Source organism: Taudactylus pleione, unplaced genomic scaffold, assembly GCF_031769625.1.
Source record: "Taudactylus pleione unplaced genomic scaffold, aTauple2 ptg000393l, whole genome shotgun sequence".
NCBI lineage: Eukaryota > Metazoa > Chordata > Amphibia > Anura > Myobatrachidae > Taudactylus > Taudactylus pleione.
Genome location: NW_028284794.1, coordinates 6,109,004 through 6,127,275, shown reverse-complemented (window position 1 = coordinate 6,127,275; position 18,272 = coordinate 6,109,004). Strand labels below are relative to the sequence as shown.

General features: G+C 46.1%; 1 pseudogene across 1 annotated transcript in view; it reads right to left on the bottom strand.

Moving 5' to 3' along the window:
- Window positions 1-4,998: 4,998 nt before the first annotated feature.
- LOC148507431 (NXPE family member 3-like) overlaps window positions 4,999-18,272 on the bottom strand; it is a 50,678-nt pseudogene continuing 37,404 nt past the window's right edge. Inside the window, exons 4-5 of the transcript XR_015869719.1 lie at window positions 8,522-8,737; window positions 4,999-5,636 (exon numbers count right to left, since the gene is read on the bottom strand). The product of XR_015869719.1 is annotated as an NXPE family member 3-like (transcript). The remainder of the gene's footprint in view (window positions 5,637-8,521; window positions 8,738-18,272) is intronic.

Sequence of the window (18,272 nt, the reverse complement as noted above, 5' to 3'; positions counted from 1 at the left end):
AGTAGAGGTTGAGCAGCACCCAGTATAGCAACAACAGGAGCAGTACAGAATGGAGATCTGGCAGGAGCCAAAAGGAGACCTAGAGGAGACGTTGCACAGACACTGACTGAGTGTCTGTGATTAATTTTTATACCTAGTGTCTCATGTTGATTGGAGCATGTGGACAGCTGACCACAAGGAACCTTAGTATTGAAGATCTATACACCACCTGACAGAACCAATATCTCCACAACCATGCACCAGAGATTATTGGCAGAAGCCACGGGACATGCCAGTAAATGGAAGACACAGAGAGGCGGACATTCCTCAGACAGAGCTAAGTAACTTCATGCAGCCGACACTGCACACCACCATGACCAGGATGAGTGCGCCAGAATCTGGGCATGTGAGGCACAGACACCCTGGAACTTGGTCGCAGTCTGCTAGTCCGGTTCCTGACAATGGAGCTGGCTGGATACTGGAACTCGACTGTGAACAGGAGACCAACACAAACCTGAAACACGTGAAATGCTATCACCGGTATGGAGTGAAGGTCTGGCTAGAATTTAACAGAAACAGGACTCAATTAGAGAAGCCTCCCTAATGACAGACTAGTGAGCAGCTGGGCTGTGCACAGACATGAGAATTAATCAGTGTGCACCTGACACTGCACACAGACCGGCAGTAATTAGTGCAGAGGCTCAGCAGCAACCAAGACCAGAACTGCAAACAATATGCTGCAAACCATAGATCCAAACAGGAGGAAGGAGGAGACTTCATCGAACATTTGCCCGGCATTCACCCCGCACAGCACTGGCAGTGCGGCGGCTTGTAACAAGTTCATAAAGACAAAACAACATGTGCCACAGGTGCTATAATGTAGCAATACTAGCTAGCTACACAATCACAGGCACAATACTAACCACAGTAACACAGGTTACAGTATAGATCAATAAAAACAATAGGAAGATAATTAGCCTAGTTAATGAGGGAATGACTAGAGCAGTGGTGACCAACCCGCGGCTCTCCTCTTTTGTTGATGTGATACGGCTAGGGCCCCCTGCAGACTCCCACAGCAACTGTGAATGCTGACCTCTGAAGTGATCAGGTGATAAAGAAGCCTCTGCTTGCTTCAGAGGCCAGCGTTCCCAGTGATGCAGTGCAGTGGTGATGTCATGATGTCACCCGCGATGTGGATCCAGTTAGATCCAGTCAGCAGCTGCAACAGCGGGAGCATGAGCCCTGACAGCTTGGAGCTAGCATTGTGATGAGGTAAGTACTGGAGGCACTACTTTAGAGGGCCATGCATATGGGGTACAACTACAGGGGGCACTGCATATGAGGCACAACCACAAGAGGCACTGCATATGGAATACAACCACAAGAGGCACTGCATATGGGGCACAACTACAGGGGGCAAAGCATATGGGGCACTGCATAAGGGGCACAACTACATGGGCACTGCATAATGGGCACTACTACAGGGGTCATTACATATGGGGCACAACCACACAAGGCACTACATATGGGGCACACTTACAGGGGGCAAAGCATATTGGGCACAACTACATGGGGCACTGCATAAGGGGCACTGCATACTGGTCACTACTACAGGGGGCATTGCATATGGGGTACAACCACAAGAGGCACTGCATATGGGGCAAACCTACAGGGGGCAAAGCATATGGGGCACTGCATAAGGGGCACTGCTTAAGGGGCACAACTACAGGGGGCACTGCATAATGGGCACTACTACAGGGGGCATTGCATAATGGGCACTACTACAGGGGGCATTGCATAATGGGCACTACTACAGGGGGCACTGCATAATTTGCACAGCTACAGGGGGTCTTGCATAATGGGCATATAAAATGATTGAAAACAAGGACTGTCAAAAGTCCCACTAACAAAAAATTATAGAAAAGTAAAAAAGTTTAAAAAAATTATATTGGGAAGATTATGTAAATTGTGTATTTTCAATGTGCTGGGCTCAACCCCAGCACAGCTAAAAACAGAGGTGTGACACAAGGTCATGCTCCTGCAAAATGTCATACCAAATGCATGCGTGAAAGGAGATAGATTGTAAGCTTGCGGGCAGGGCCCTCTTACCTTTATGTCTGTCTGTTACTACCCAGTTTGGTTCTATTAATGTTATTTCCATTTGTGAAGTACAATGGAATATACTGTGTTATATAAGAAACTGTTAATAATAATAATAATAATAATAATAATAATAATAATCACACTAAAGTGTATCAAGAACAAATGCGAACTATGTTGGAGGATGCCCTGAGTGGAGAGATTATTTCCAAGGATGAATTTATTTTTTTTTCTTTTATCTCTCACCCCATAACACCTATTTTTTATCACCTTCCAAAAATACATAAATCACTGTCTGCACCCCCTGGGAGCCCTATTATTTCTAGTATTGGGTTCCTCACTTATAACCTTTCACAATTTTTGGATTATTTTTTACAAAAATATGTTGTTTCATTGAGATCCTACATACGAGACACAATGCACATCCTGAACACTTTAAAAACATTATTATGGAAAAAAGGATATGCTTTTTTAACATTAGATGTCCAGGCCCTATATACTCATATTCCCTATAAATTGGGGATAGAGGCTATGGACCATTTTATGTCTCAAGAAACCTTCAAAAGTTTGATTTGGAATGAATTAATTTCATTCCCACTCATAATTATTTCACATTTGATGGTGATTTCTTTTTACAGGTGATGGGTACGGTAATGGGCACTTAATTCACTCCTAGCTATGCTAATTTGTACATGGGCATGTTTGAACCACAATTTATTTGGGACGGTCCCTATGGAGCAAATCTAGTGTACTATGGATGTTACCTTGATGGTTTGTTTATTATTTGGGAAGGTGGGGAGCAAACAGCACTAGATTTTGTAGCTTTTTTAATCAGAATGATTATAATTTGAAATTAATACACAGTGTTTTGCCTCGTTTTCAGATGCGAGTCAGACAGGAAAACCCGAGCCGACTCGGATCTGACTTGGATCCACTAAGCTCGGGTTGGTTCGGATCTCTGAGATCCAAACCTGCTCATCTCTAGTTTAGTTACAAAGTGTTGGGTTGGAAAACTCAGCACTTATGGTTATGTTTATGGTTGACCATTTGCACAAATAACAGCATTGCATCTGACTTAGAATCAGACGCTGAGGCTCACGAAGAGTTGTAGCTAAATAAAAACATAAAATGTGTCCCAAAAAATAAACACATTTTCTGCTTTTTAGATGTAACCATTACTGCATACTCATGACCTATGTCCATAAACAATGCTGTACATGCCCCTTGGGATTCTTTATTTATTTAAAAAAAATGTCAGTAGCACTAGGATTTTCCAGCCAGGGATGGTGGGGTTATAGCCGGGAAACCCACGGCATTCCTCCCCGCTGTGTCACCTGGTGTGGGTAGGGATGCTTTGTGCATGGTGCACCACAGAAAAAGGGGCATGGCCTCATGGGCAGGATGGGGCCTGGCCTCGCTGTCTCAACCCCCATGGTCCTGTGCTTATTACTGGAGTGTGGTGTGTGCCGGAGGTGCTGACTGCCCTGTGTGCAGTTCTGACTCCCTCACAGTGTCGGGAGCCAAGTGCTGCACTTAATGCTACTGTGCAGCACCCAGCTCCTGTCAATGAGGGTGGTCTGCACCTTGGTGTAACCACTCGGCGGGTGACACCCAGGTGTGGCCAGCACCCCTCTTGTGATGCCACTGCACCAAAAGCATCAATTGATGTGGAGGGGGGTTTTGGCACCTATATTGCAAACCTGCAGAAAGAAGAGGCCCTCCCTTGAAATTAGGAGAATAGAAAAGTAGAGAAAGAGGACTGTGTAATGGTGTTTTTATTCCAATAAAAAAGATTTTATCACAGTCTATTTAATTTATTATCACCACCATTTGTCCATGGCAAACTACAGATACCAGCGTACAGCACCCTGGATGCTAGGTCATGCTGGTACTTGTGATTCCTGAAATATAAATATATGTCCTGAATATACAAACTTTCCCTGATGAGTGAATGATGGTATCTTATAAAGTGAAATTTTTTTGAGCTCTCTTCAGATGAGAAATCCACAGTTGTCCTCTTATTATTGAATGATCATTTTTTTATATATTTCTTAGTAGACCTGCTATACAGTATAATTGACTTTATAATGTTAAAACTGTAATAAAGTACATACTGTAATAAATAGTTTTATAATAAATTGTAAACAGTTGGGAAACATTTCATGAACAATAATTTTAACTTAATGCCTCTGAAACAAGAGTCATAATAGTCATAGGGTAATTGCTATAAGATGCCAGCCGTTATATTACCTGGCTGTTATCCCATTGTCAACATACTAAAAGGGATCCAGGTGAAAGGTTGACAATGAATAGGTCGACAGTCAATAGGTTGACAGCAGATGGTTGACATGCAATAAGTCGACATGCACAAAAGGTGGACATGTACAAAAGGTCAACTGACAAAAGGTCAATGGTACAAAACATGGACAGGATTTAAAAGGTCGACATGTTCTAATGGTCGACACACAAATGTTTGACACCTCTTTTTTTCATCACTTTTCAGATTAGGGTGGGGTTTAGAAATAGGCATTTGGGGAGAGTTAGGGTTAGGCACCAGGGGGAGGGTTAGGGTTGGGCACCAGGGGGAGGGTTAGGTACCAGGGGGAGGGTTAAGGTTAGGCACCAGGGGGAGGGTTAGGGCTAGGCACCAGGGGGGGGGGGGGTTAGGCACCAGGGAGGGTTAGGGTTAGGCACCAGGGGGGGTTAGGCACCAGGGAGGGTTAGGGTTAGGCACCAAGGGGAGGGTTAGCGTTAAAATATAAAATAAAGTGTCAAACATTTTTGTATTGAACATGTGTGCCAACAATTTGAACCTGTCAACCTTTTGCTCTGTTGACCTTTTGTCAGTCGACCTTTTGTACCTGTTGACCTTTTGTCCATGTCAACCTATTGCATATCAACCAACTGGTGTTGACCAATTGACTATCGACCTTCTTACTGTTGATCTTTTATACTACCCCTATATAAAAAAACATGATGCCGCACTTGTTGGCTTGTAACTGAGAAGTGTCCTGTCCCTCACTGTGGACATATGTAGGACAACATAAGGTCCACCTCATTTCTGATGACTGCTGGCCCTGGGTGGATGTTGTCAGGATAGTAGTGGCAGGAGGTCATGTCCCAGGCATCCAGGATAGTGACAGCCATTCCTTGGAAGGTTGCCCTCAGTAAGGTGTCCAACTGAAGAGACAACCAGTCGCTGCCATAAATTGACTTATAGCCTGTGTTGGCTGATTTAATTATCACGGTGGTCTGAGGGTTACGGGAAAGCAAAGATGCAACTGCCTTATGGACATGACCCAACCTTTCCAAATAGACCCACACAGGGTAGGTGGTGAAATGGGCCCATAGGGTCATCACAACAACAGTATGAGGCCCTCCATCAATCCCAGACAAGTGGGCTGCCTCATAATGCAGGTCAGAAATCATAGTCTTGGTGGTCCTCAAGGGAAGTCCATGTGCCCTCCATCGTACAGCCAGACCAGCAGTAGCAGCCACAGCTAGCAGAGGTCCTGACTGATAATTAACATGCAAGCCCAAGTCTATCCTTTGCAGACCTAGAAGAAAAAATAAATATTTATTCTACCTGAGTATTACAGAGATAGCCCATCAAATAACAGCTGTCTATATTAGTTCTCATTCTACTCATGTTTTGCAGCTTATTCAGTTGGCCTATCATAGTGTTCACGAACCGACGAGCGACAGTGGAGATGATCACGCTCTAAGACAGACTTTCTCCATTTCAAATGTATGCTCTCATCCTACTATGCTGCACTTTCCCTTTCTAAACAGTCATAATTCAAGAACCTCATCTCCTCCCAGTCCTCAAATCCCCAGCATCTCTTCACCACCTTCAACTCCCTCCTCTGCCCACCCCCTCCTCTTCTCCTCTCCTTCCCTCCTCACTCTCTGTTCTTGACTTTGTTACCTACTTTACATCTAAAATTGAATCCATACATTGGGACATCATATCCCACCAGTCACCCAGCTCTCTACCTCCTCCTTTCCCATATCACCCCTCCCCATCCATTTTACCAACTCTGACATCCTTCTCCCCTGTATCTGGAGAGTAAGTCATGGCCCTCATTTGGTCCACCCCCCTTCCATCTCCCCCCTTGACCCTATCCCTTCACGTCTCCTCCGCTACCTCTCTCCTTGTGCCTGTTCCCATCTTGCCACCTCCTCAATTTCGGCCTCTCATCTGGCACTGACCATTATGCATTCAAACATGCCCTTGTCTCCCCCATTCCTAAAAAACCTACCCTTGATCCTAACACTCTCTCCAACTACCGTCCCATCTCGTTCCTCCTTTTGCTTCCAAGCTCCTTGAGCATGTTGTTTACAACTGCCTTACCACCTTTCTTTCCTCCCACTCCCTCCTTGACCCTAATCAGTCTGGCTTCAGTTCTCTCCACACTACTGAAACTGCCCTCACAAAAGCTTTCAACACTGTGGACCAGTTTCTCCTGCAAATCTTTCACTCCCTTGGTCTACGTGACACTGCCCTCTCCTGGCTACCTCTCTGACTAATCCTTCTCTGTCTCCTCTCATGACTCCTCTTCCCCCCCACAGCCTCTTACAGTAGGTGTTCCCCAAGGTTCTATTCTTGGACCTTTCCTATTCTCCCTCTATACATCCTCTCTTGGTGAACTCATCAGCTCTTTTGATCTCCATTATCATCTCTATGCTGATGATACTCAGGTCTACTTTTCCTCACCTGATCTTTCCCCCTCTCTCATCACTCATATCTCCAACTGTCTCTCTGCTATCTCTTCCTGGAGGTCATAGCAATTTTTTAAACTTAATATGTCTAAGACTGAGCTGATCATTTTCCCACCCTCCAACATAACCGCACTTCCCACCATTTCATTATCAATTCATGGCACAACTATCTCCTCTAGCCCAAATATGTGCTTTCTTGGAGTTATCCTGGACTCCTCCCTCTCCTTCAAACCACATATCCAGAACCTCTCATGGTCCTGTCGTTTCCATCTAAAAATACAGTACAGTATTTCCAAGATTAGACCCTTTCTCACCCAGTATGCCACTAAAACTCTCATGCACTCACTGGTCATCTCCAGATTGGACAACTGTAACCTCCTCCTATCTGGCCTCCCCAACTCCCACCTCTCTCCTCTCCAGTCTGTCCTCAATACTGCTGTTTGGCTTATCTTCCTCTCCAAATGCTCTACATCTGCATCCCCTCTCCTACAAGCCTCTCTTCCCTTTCAGAACCCAATTCAAGGTTCTCACACTCGCTTACAAAGCACTTACCCATTCCTCTCCCATTTACATCTCTGACCTCATCTCCCTTCACTCTCATGTCTGCCCTCTACATTCAACAAATGCACGCCGCCTCTCATGCCAACTGATTTCTTTCTCCCACTCCCACCTCCAAGATTTTACCCATGCTACTCCTCACCTTTGGAACTTTCTCCCTCTACCTATCAAACTCTCCACCTCTTTACAATCCTTCAAAAGGGCTCTAAAGACCCATTACTTCATCAAAGCCTTCCAGCTCTCATCCTAACCCACTGCTACATGCTCCTTCCTACCTGTGTCACACCTGTTTGTCTGCCCCTCCCCTTTAGAATGTAAGCTCTTACAAACAGGGCCCTCTACCCTCTTGTGCTTCTCCTTACTTTACTTTCAACTACTTCTTATTCCCCACTAGGGCAACTAACACTAATGCCCTGCTGCTTATCTGGGTGTTATGGTCGCTAATGTAGCAATGTATATTATCCTTATCCTCATCTTGTCTTGTATTGTACTGTAAGTCACTGCTCAACCTACTGTATTTGTTTATGTACTATGTAAGGCACTGTGGAACACTTGTGGTGCCATATAGGTAAATGATGATAATAATAATAATAATAATAATAATAATAATAATAATAATAATAATCTACAGAAGAGAGAGATAATTGAACTAATACACATATTGAATTGATGGACAAGCACAGCTAAGACACCATACATTCTTAGCTGACGGTAAGTAGTGGGGTTAGGGGAAGGTTTATGGTTAGGGGTAAGGTACTAGCGGAGAGTTTAGGGTTAGGCACTAGGAGGGAGGGTTAGGTTTAGGCTGCAGGGGTGTTAGGTTTAGGGGTAGGATACTTACCAACAGGTGTCAGTATCCTTACAATGTCAGGATGCCGGTGTCCGGATTCTGACCACCAGTATCCCGAGTGCCGGCATCCCATACCCTACCCAGTAGAAACTGTTATGACTTCAGACTTTATTCCACCAACCAACTGTGATTACTTCATGCTGATTGACATTCCTGTTATACTGCGCTGCACTGTGCCTCAGAATAATAAAAGCTTACCGAAAGATCTTTTCAAGACTGAATAGGGTTCCAGCTTCAAACAGCAAATAGGGAAGTAAATATAGATCTCTACGTAGGACATTTTATGGAGAAAAAACAAAGTACAAATCTTACTGGGAATAAACCTCTCCAAATATTCAAACCACTGGCGCAGAGTGGAGTCTCCAAACATGTGGATGTCTTTCCCCTTGAGACAGGCAAGAGCATCGTGTGGCAGAGGAAAATGTCACCCCAAACACATAAGGGATGTCCATTTGTCTCCATAATAAAATCCAGAAGGCTGTGTAGATTCCTGGCCAGGTCTGCAGGCTGAGAGATTGGAGGCGAGTTCTGCAAGACAGTGTGCTGAGTGAGGGATCAGATATGAGAAAACTTCAGTACAGTTTAAAGAGTGATCCAGCCCTCCATCATTTGTCAGAAATAGCAGCACTTCAATCTCTCTCTTTAGGGGAGTGTTAGAAAATTACCTCACAACCACTAAAGTGACCGGGTTCCCCCCTTGGAAATTCCACCCTTTGTTCAATGTATCTGTCTCCCAATACAATTTATACAAATACCATCTCAAGACACTTTATCAGAGAACTAGAGGGTCTGAGGAAGCCGATAATGGTTATAGAGGTGGAGAAACGCATTAAAGATTTGCTGTTGTGAGATACAGTTTCTGGTGTGATATTTTGTCTTGGAAGGTTACAAGGACTTGCTTCTGCCTAGATAACTGGATGCAGGGAGTCCAATTGAAATACTCTCTCCGCCAATCAACAGCCAGTTGAATCATAGCAGTGTTTGTGGACTGTCACCTTTGAATGTGAATTGAATGTGTACTTTGAATGCATTGTACTAACTCTAACACTTTCCATGGATGTGAAATTTATTTACAATTAGATGCTATTAACAAGTTTTTTGGGGATGCTGTAACCACTCTTTGGATTAATCTTAATTAAGTCAATTAACATTATCTGTGTGATAAAGTTGGAATACACTGTTTCCATTTGCTCATACCTACCAAGGAGAGCTAATTAAAGATTTGGATATAGATCAGACTATTAAAGCTACTTGGGACGGTAATTTCTATCATATGTTCTTGGTGGTTTGGATTTATCTAAAAGTGGTTTACAATATCTACTGTACTAACAATTTTTTACTCCATTAAACAGTGTTTCGTATTGACTAACTACTAGCAGCTCATAGGCAAATGCTGGGGGATTTCCAGATAGCCGGAAAAAAAACCCTCTTCCCTGGCCAGGGTCTCAAATATTGACCACAATAGCAGTACTATATAATATGATATTACTAGAGTCATATGTTTGATAAAGAGAGTTCATTTTTTTGTACTCTCCACCTAGAAACTATACTATAGACCAGTGGAGGATGCAGAGGTGAGGCTGCAGCGCAGACCAAAATTTCCAAAATTCAAATAGGGGAGCCACACCAACTGCCACTCTAAATGCTGCCAAACATTGCTGGCCAGGACTCACAGGTAGTTGGTGTGGCTCCCCTATTTGAATTGGATTGCTCTGGAGCCTCCACTGCTATAGACTATCATGTTACTTATAACATGTGTTCATATATGCCCAGAACTGGAGCTAGGTCCTTTTGCCGGACCGCCAGACTGGCTTCAATGCCATGCAGCATGTGGGACTTAGATTGTATGATGGTGAACACATGCAGAAAAAAAAACAATCAGTTCAGCTGGCTTGGCCCTACTGTAGCATCTAATGGCTTAGTATGATCACTGGCCCTGTATATATCTGATGTATTACACAGAGGCGTCACTGAGTGTGGTGACAACCGGTGCGCTCTGTAAATGCCCCCCCACCTGTCTGAAAAGGGGTGTGGCCTATAGTAAAGGGGCGTAGCCTTGCAGGACTCCCTATTGTGTCACTCTGGGGGTGTGTCCAGCATGCCCGGAGATTCTTGGCTGTCCTGTCCCCCGGAGACTGTGTCTGGACTGCCGGCTCCTCCTCTATGACAGGAGCTGAGTGCTGCAGCATAATGTCAAGCTGCAGCACCTGGCTGCTGTCACTGAGGAGGAGCCAACATGCTGATGTCACTCAATCTGAGGGTAACACCCGGTCCGGCCCACACCCCCAAAACCACCATAGTGATGCCACTGGTATTACTTACACTGCACTATGTATGGCTGGTGCTACTGCCGCATATAATGGGTTACTGTGATCACTGGTCCTGTATATGTCTGATGTATTACATACACTGCACTATGTATGGCTGGTTCTACTGCCACATATAACAGGTTACTCTCATCACTGGCCCTGTATATATATGATGTATTACATACACTGCACTATGTATGACTGGTCCTACTGCCGCATATAACGGTTACTGTGATCACTGGCCCTGTATATGTCTGATGTATTACATACACTGCACTATGTATGGCTGGTCCTACTGCCTCATATAACAGGTTACTGTGATCACTGGTCCAGTATATATCTGATGTATTACATACACTGCACTAGGTATGGCTGGTCCTACTGCCTCATATAACAGATTACTGTGATCACTGGCCCTGTATATATCTGATGTATTACATACACTGCACTATGTATGGCTGGTCCTACTGCTGCATATAACAGGTTACTGTGATCACTGGTCCTGTATATATCTGATGTATTACATACACTGCACTATGTATGGCTGGTCCTACTGCTGCATATAACAGGTTACTGTGATCACTGGCCCTGTATATATCTGATGTATTACATACACTGCACTATGTATGGCTGGTCCTACTGCCACATATAACAGGTTACTGTGATCACTGGCACTGTATATGTCTGATGTATTACATACACTGCACTATGTATGGCTGGTCCTACTGCCGCATATAACGTGTTACTATGATCACTGGCCCTGTATATGTCTGATGTATTACATACACTGCACTATGTATGACTGGTCCTACTGCCACATATAACAGGTTACTGTGATCACTGGCCCTGTATATGTCTGATGTATTGCATACACTGCACTATGTATGGCTGGTCCTACTGCCCCATATAACAGGTTACTGTGATCACTGGCCCTGTATATGTCTGATGTATTGCATACACTGCACTATGTATGGCTGGTCCTACTGCCGCATATAACGTGTTACTGTGATCACTGGCCCTGTATATGTCTGAAGTATTACATACACTATGTATGGCTGGTCCTACTTCCGCATATAACAGGTTACTGTGATCACTGGCCCTGTATATGTCTGATGTATTACATACACTGCACTATGTATGGCTGGTCCTACTGCCGTATATAACAGGTTACTGTGATCACTGGCCCTGTATATGTCTGATGTATTACATACACTGTACTATGTATGGCTGGTCCTACTGCCGCATATAACAGGTTACTGTGATCACTGGCCCTGTATATGTCTGATGTATTACATACACTGCACTATGTATGGCTGGTCCTACTGCCGTATATAATGACTTACCATGATTGCTGGCCCTGTATATGTCTGATGTATTACATACACTGCACTATGTATGGCTGGTCCTACTGCCGCATATAACAGGTTACTGTGATCGCTGGTCCTGTATATGTCTGATGTATTACATACACTGTACTATGTATGGCTGGTCCTACTGCCGCATATAACATGTTACTGTGATCACTGGCCCTGTATATGTCTGATGTATTACATACACTGCACTATGTATGGCTGGTCCTACTGCCTCATATAACATGTTACTGTGATCACTGGTCCTGTATATGTCTGATGTATTACATACACTGCACTATGTATGGCTGGTCCTACTGCCGCATATAACGTGTTACTATGATCACTGGCCCTGTATATGTCTGATGTATTACATACACTGCACTATGTATGACTGGTCCTACTGCCACATATAACAGGTTACTGTGATCACTGGCCCTGTATATGTCTGATGTATTGCATACACTGCACTATGTATGGCTGGTCCTACTGCCCCATATAACAGGTTACTGTGATCACTGGCCCTGTATATGTCTGATGTATTGCATACACTGCACTATGTATGGCTGGTCCTACTGCCGCATATAACGTGTTACTGTGATCACTGGCCCTGTATATGTCTGAAGTATTACATACACTATGTATGGCTGGTCCTACTTCCGCATATAACAGGTTACTGTGATCACTGGCCCTGTATATGTCTGATGTATTACATACACTGCACTATGTATGGCTGGTCCTACTGCCGTATATAACAGGTTACTGTGATCACTGGCCCTGTATATGTCTGATGTATTACATACACTGTACTATGTATGGCTGGTCCTACTGCCGCATATAACAGGTTACTGTGATCACTGGCCCTGTATATGTCTGATGTATTACATACACTGCACTATGTATGGCTGGTCCCACTGCCGTATATAATGACTTACCATGATTGCTGGCCCTGTATATGTCTGATGTATTACATACACTGCACTATGTATGGCTGGTCCTACTGCCGTATATAATGACTTACCATGATTGCTGGCCCTGTATATGTCTGATGTATTACATACACTGCACTATGTATGGCTGGTCCTACTGCCGCATATAACAGGTTACTGTGATCGCTGGTCCTGTATATGTCTGATGTATTACATACACTGTACTATGTATGGCTGGTCCTACTGCCGCATATAACATGTTACTGTGATCACTGGCCCTGTATATGTCTGATGTATTACATACACTGCACTATGTATGGCTGGTCCTACTGCCTCATATAACATGTTACTGTGATCACTGGTCCTGTATATGTCTGATGTATTACATACACTGCACTATGTATGGCTGGTCCTACTGCTGCATATAACAGGTTACTGTGATCACTGGCCCTGTATATGTCTGATGTATTACATACACTGCACTATGTATGGCTGGTCCCACTGCCGTATATAATGACTTACCATGATTGCTGGCCCTGTATATGTCTGATGTATTACATACACTGCACTATGTATGGCTGGTCCTACTGCCGTATATAATGACTTACCATGATTGCTGGCCCTGTATATGTCTGATGTATTATGCACACTGCACTTTTTTATAAAGCAGACTAAAGCTTGTTAAGTGCTAATTATGCCCTCTTCATGGAATGGCCACACTGGCATTAAATTTGGGGAAAAAAATCCTCCAGAAATCCTGCAATTTTCCCTGAAGCTATTTATATCCTTATACATGATTGGTTAATGTCCTTTGTCAGTCCTTGTATTTTTATTTGTTTGCATGTATGTATACAGTATATGTATTAAGTTGTAATACACTGTGTGATTAATTTATTGTTTTATTATTATATATTTAATAAATATTTAGTGCTGACAGAACTTCTATTATCCATTTTCATTTCTTGTCTTTTGGGCTTTCCAGTTTTCCCCTATTGTATTAAAAGTAGCAATCAGCTGTTTGGGTATTGACTATTATGAAACAATATAATATTCTGACTTACATTGATGGTCACCACCTGATTGCTTCTATTCTCTTGTATAAAGATCACATTGAGGAAGTGTTTGAAAATCACCTCAAGACCACTAAACTGACTGGGTTAGGTCTAAAGTGTAGTAGTTTACAGGACCTCTGATGTCACAACCATGTGACTCGCGACAACAGGGCAAGGGGCAGGGTTCAGAACAGGGCGCCAAAAGTGTACCCTCACGAGCTCACTTCGCTCGCCATGCTTCAGGCATAGTGGCTCGCTTCACTCACCACAGGTTTATATTCACCCTCTATTCCCATGTGGATAGTAACACTGGTAGCGGACCGGCTCTGCTGTAGCGGTGGTTGTGATGTCAGAGGTCCTTTCTCTTACTAACACATGATAGGCAGTACTAACACATGATAGTCAGTACTAACACATGATAGGCAGTACTGACACATGATAGGCAGTACTGACACATGATAGGCAGTACTGACACATGATAGGCAGTACTAACACATGATAGGCAGTACTAACACATGGTAGGCAGTACTGACACATGATAGGCAGTACTGACACATGATAGGCAGTACTAACACATGATAGGCAGTACTAACACATGATAGGCAGTACTGACACATGGTAGGCAGTACTAACACATGATAGGCAGTACTGACACATGATAGGCAGTACTGACACATGATAGGCAGTACTGACACATGATAGGCAGTACTAACACATGATAGGCAGTACTGACACATGATAGGCAGTACTGACACATGATAGGCAGTACTAACACATGATAGGCAGTACTAACACATGATAGGCAGTAGTAACACATGATAGGCAGTACTGATAAATATGATAGGCAGTACTGACACACAATAGGCAGTACTGACACTCGATAAGCAGTACTGACACATGATAGGCAGCACTGACACACGATAGGCAGCCAGGGCCGGCGCTTCCACTAGGCAACCTTAGGCAGCTTCCTAGGGGCGCTGGCCACTAGAGGGCGCCCGGCCCTCCGATCACCCCCCCTCCATTTGCCGGGTGCCCGCTGAGATTGTGTTACCAGCGGGCACCGGGCACCCGGCTCCTTCCCTACCCCTCCCGCTCACCCCACCTCCTGGCGCAAGCCGGAGGATGGAACTCACTCCTGAGCTCCATCTTCCAGGTCCCGCAATGCACTATGGGAGTGACGTCATGATGTCAGTCCCATAGTGTCGAGGAGTGGGCACCGGGGACGGAAGGCAGCAGGCACTGGAGCGGGGTTTAAGGTAAGTGGGGTTTTTTTGGTTTTTTTTCATGCTTGTCTGTGTGTGTGTGTGGGGTGGGGTGGGTGCACGCACTGCAGGGAGCCTTACTACTGGAGGCTATAATACTGGGGGCATGCACTGCAGGGGGCCATACTACTGGGGGCACGCACTGCAGGGGGCCTTTCTACTGGGGGCCATACTACTGGGGGCCATACTACTGGAGGCACGCACTGCAGGGGGCCTTACTACTGGGGGAATGCACTGCAGGGGGCCTTACTACTGGGGACGCACTGCAGGGGGCCTTACTACTGGGCGAATGCACTGCAGGGGGCCTTACTACTGGGGGATGCACTGCAGGGAGCTTTGCTACTGGGGGCCATACTACTGGGGGCATGCACTGCAGGGGGCCTTACTACTGGGGGCCATACTACTGGGGGCCATACTACTGGGGACATGCACTGCAGGGGGCCATACTACTGGGGGATGCACTGCAGGGGGCCTTACTACTGGGGGAATGCACTGCAGGGGGCCTTACTACTGGGGGACGCACTACAGGGGGCCTTACTACTGGGGGAATGCACTGTAGGGGGCCTTACTACTGGGGGATGCACTGCAGGGAGCCTTACTATTGGGGGCCATACGACTGGGGGCATGCACTGCAGGGGGCCATACTCCTGAGGGCAATACTACTGGGGGCACGCACTGCAGGGGGCCTTACTACTGGGGGCCATACTACTGGGGGCACGCACTGCAGGGGGCTTTACTACTGGGGGAATGCACTGCAGGAAGCTTTACTACTGGGGGAATGCACTGCATTGGGCCTTACTACTGGGGGATGCACTGCAGGGGGCCTTACTACTGGGGTATGCACTGCAGGGGGCCTTACTACTGGGGAAATACACTGCAGGGGGCCTTACTACTTGGAGATGCACTGCAGGGAGCCTTACTACTGGGGGCACGCACTGCAGGGGGCCATACTACTGAGGGCCATACTACTGGGGGCATGCACTGCAGGGGGCCTTACTACTGGGGGAATGCACTGCAGGGGGCCTTACCACTGGGGGAATGCACTGCAGGGGGCCTTTCTACTTGGGGATGCACTGCAGGGAGCCTTACTACTGGGGGCACGCACTGCAGGGGGCTTTACTACTGGGGGAATGCACTGCAGGGGGCATTACTACTGGGGGAGTGCATTGCAGGGGGCCTTACTACTGGGGGATGCACTGCAGGGGGCCTTACTACTGGGGGACGCACTGCAGGGGGCCTTACTACTGGGGGCATGCACTGCAGGGGGCCTTACTACTGGGGGCATGCACTGCAGGGGGCCTTACTACTGGGGCACGCACTGCAGGGGGCCTTACTACTGGGGGAATGCACTGCAGGGGGCCTTACTACTGGGGGCCATACTACTGGGGGCATGAACTGTAGGGGGCCATACTACTGGGGGCACGCACTGCAGGGGGCCTTACTTTTGAGGGCATGCACTTCAGGGGGCCTTAGTACTGGGGGAATGCACTGCAGGGGGCCTTACTACTGGGGGACGCACTGCAGGGGGCCTTACTACTGGGGGAATGCACTGCAGGGGGCCTTACTACTGGGGGCACGCACTGCAAAGGGGCCTTACTACTAGGGGAATGCACTGCAGGGGGCCTTACTACTGGGGGAATGCACTGCAGGGGGTCTTACAACGGAGCACTACAAGGGCATCACAACTGGGGGCACTACAGGCGGCAATACTACTGGGGGCACTGCAGGGGGAATTACTACTGGGTGCACTACTACAGGGCGCATTACTTTTAGGGGCATTACTACTGGGGGTACTACTACAGGGGGCATTACTTTTAGGGGCATTACTACAGGGGGGATTATTACTACTGGGGGCACTACTAGAGGGGGCATTACTACAGGGGGTATTATTACTTCTGGGGGCACTGTGTAAGGGGCATCCCCTCTTCGTACTCATTTAGCCCCTCAGGTGAAAATGACTTTGCACAGGTGGAATGGCGGATCAGTTTTGTGTTTTTATTTATTTAGATTTTTTTTTAACACAAAACTTATACACCACTCCACCTGTGCAAAGTCATTTTCACGTGAGGGGCTAAATAAGTACGGGGGGGGGCGGGGGCGCATGCAGAAGTTTTGCCTAGGGAGCCTAGAAGACTAGCACCGGCCCTGTAGGCAGCACTGACACACGATAGGCAACACTGAGACAAGATAGGAAGTACTGACACACGAGAAGCAGTAATGACACATGATAGGCAGTACTTACACATGATAGGCAGTACTGACACACGATAGGCAGTACTGACACATGATAGGCAGTACTGACACACGATAGGCAGTACTCACACATGATAGGCAGTACTGACACACGATAGGCAGCACTGACACACGATAGGCAGTACTGACACACGATAGGCAGTACTGACACATGATAGGCAGTACTGACACACGATAGGCAGTACTGACACATGATAGGCAACACTGAGACAAGATAGGAAGTACTGACACACGATAGGCAGTACTGACACATGATAGGCAGGACTGACACATGATAGGCAGTACTGACACATGATAGGCAGTACTGACACACGATAGGCAGCACTGACACACGATAGGCAATACAGACACACGATAGGCAGTACTGACACATGATAGGCAACACTGAGACAAGATAGGAAGTACTGACACACGAGAAGCAGTGCTGACACACGAGAAGCAGTACTGACACACGATAGGCAGTACTGACACATGATAGGCAGTACTGACACATGATAGGCAGTACTGACACATGATAGGCAGTACTGACACACGAGAAGCAGCACTGACACACGATAGGAAGTACTGACACACGATAGGCAGTACTGACACACGAAAGGAAGTACCTACACACGATAGGCAGTACTGACACACGAGAAGCAGCACTGACACACTATAGGCAGTACTGACACACTATAGGCAGCACTGACACATGATTGGCAGTACTGACACACGATAGGCAGTACTGACACACGATAGGCAGTACTGACACACGAGAAGCAGCACTGACACACGATAGGCAGTACTGACACATGATAAGCAGTACTGACACACGATAAGCAGTACTGACACACGAGAAGCAGCACTGACACACTATAGGCAGTACTGACACACTATAGGCAGTACTGACACACTATAGGCAGCACTGAC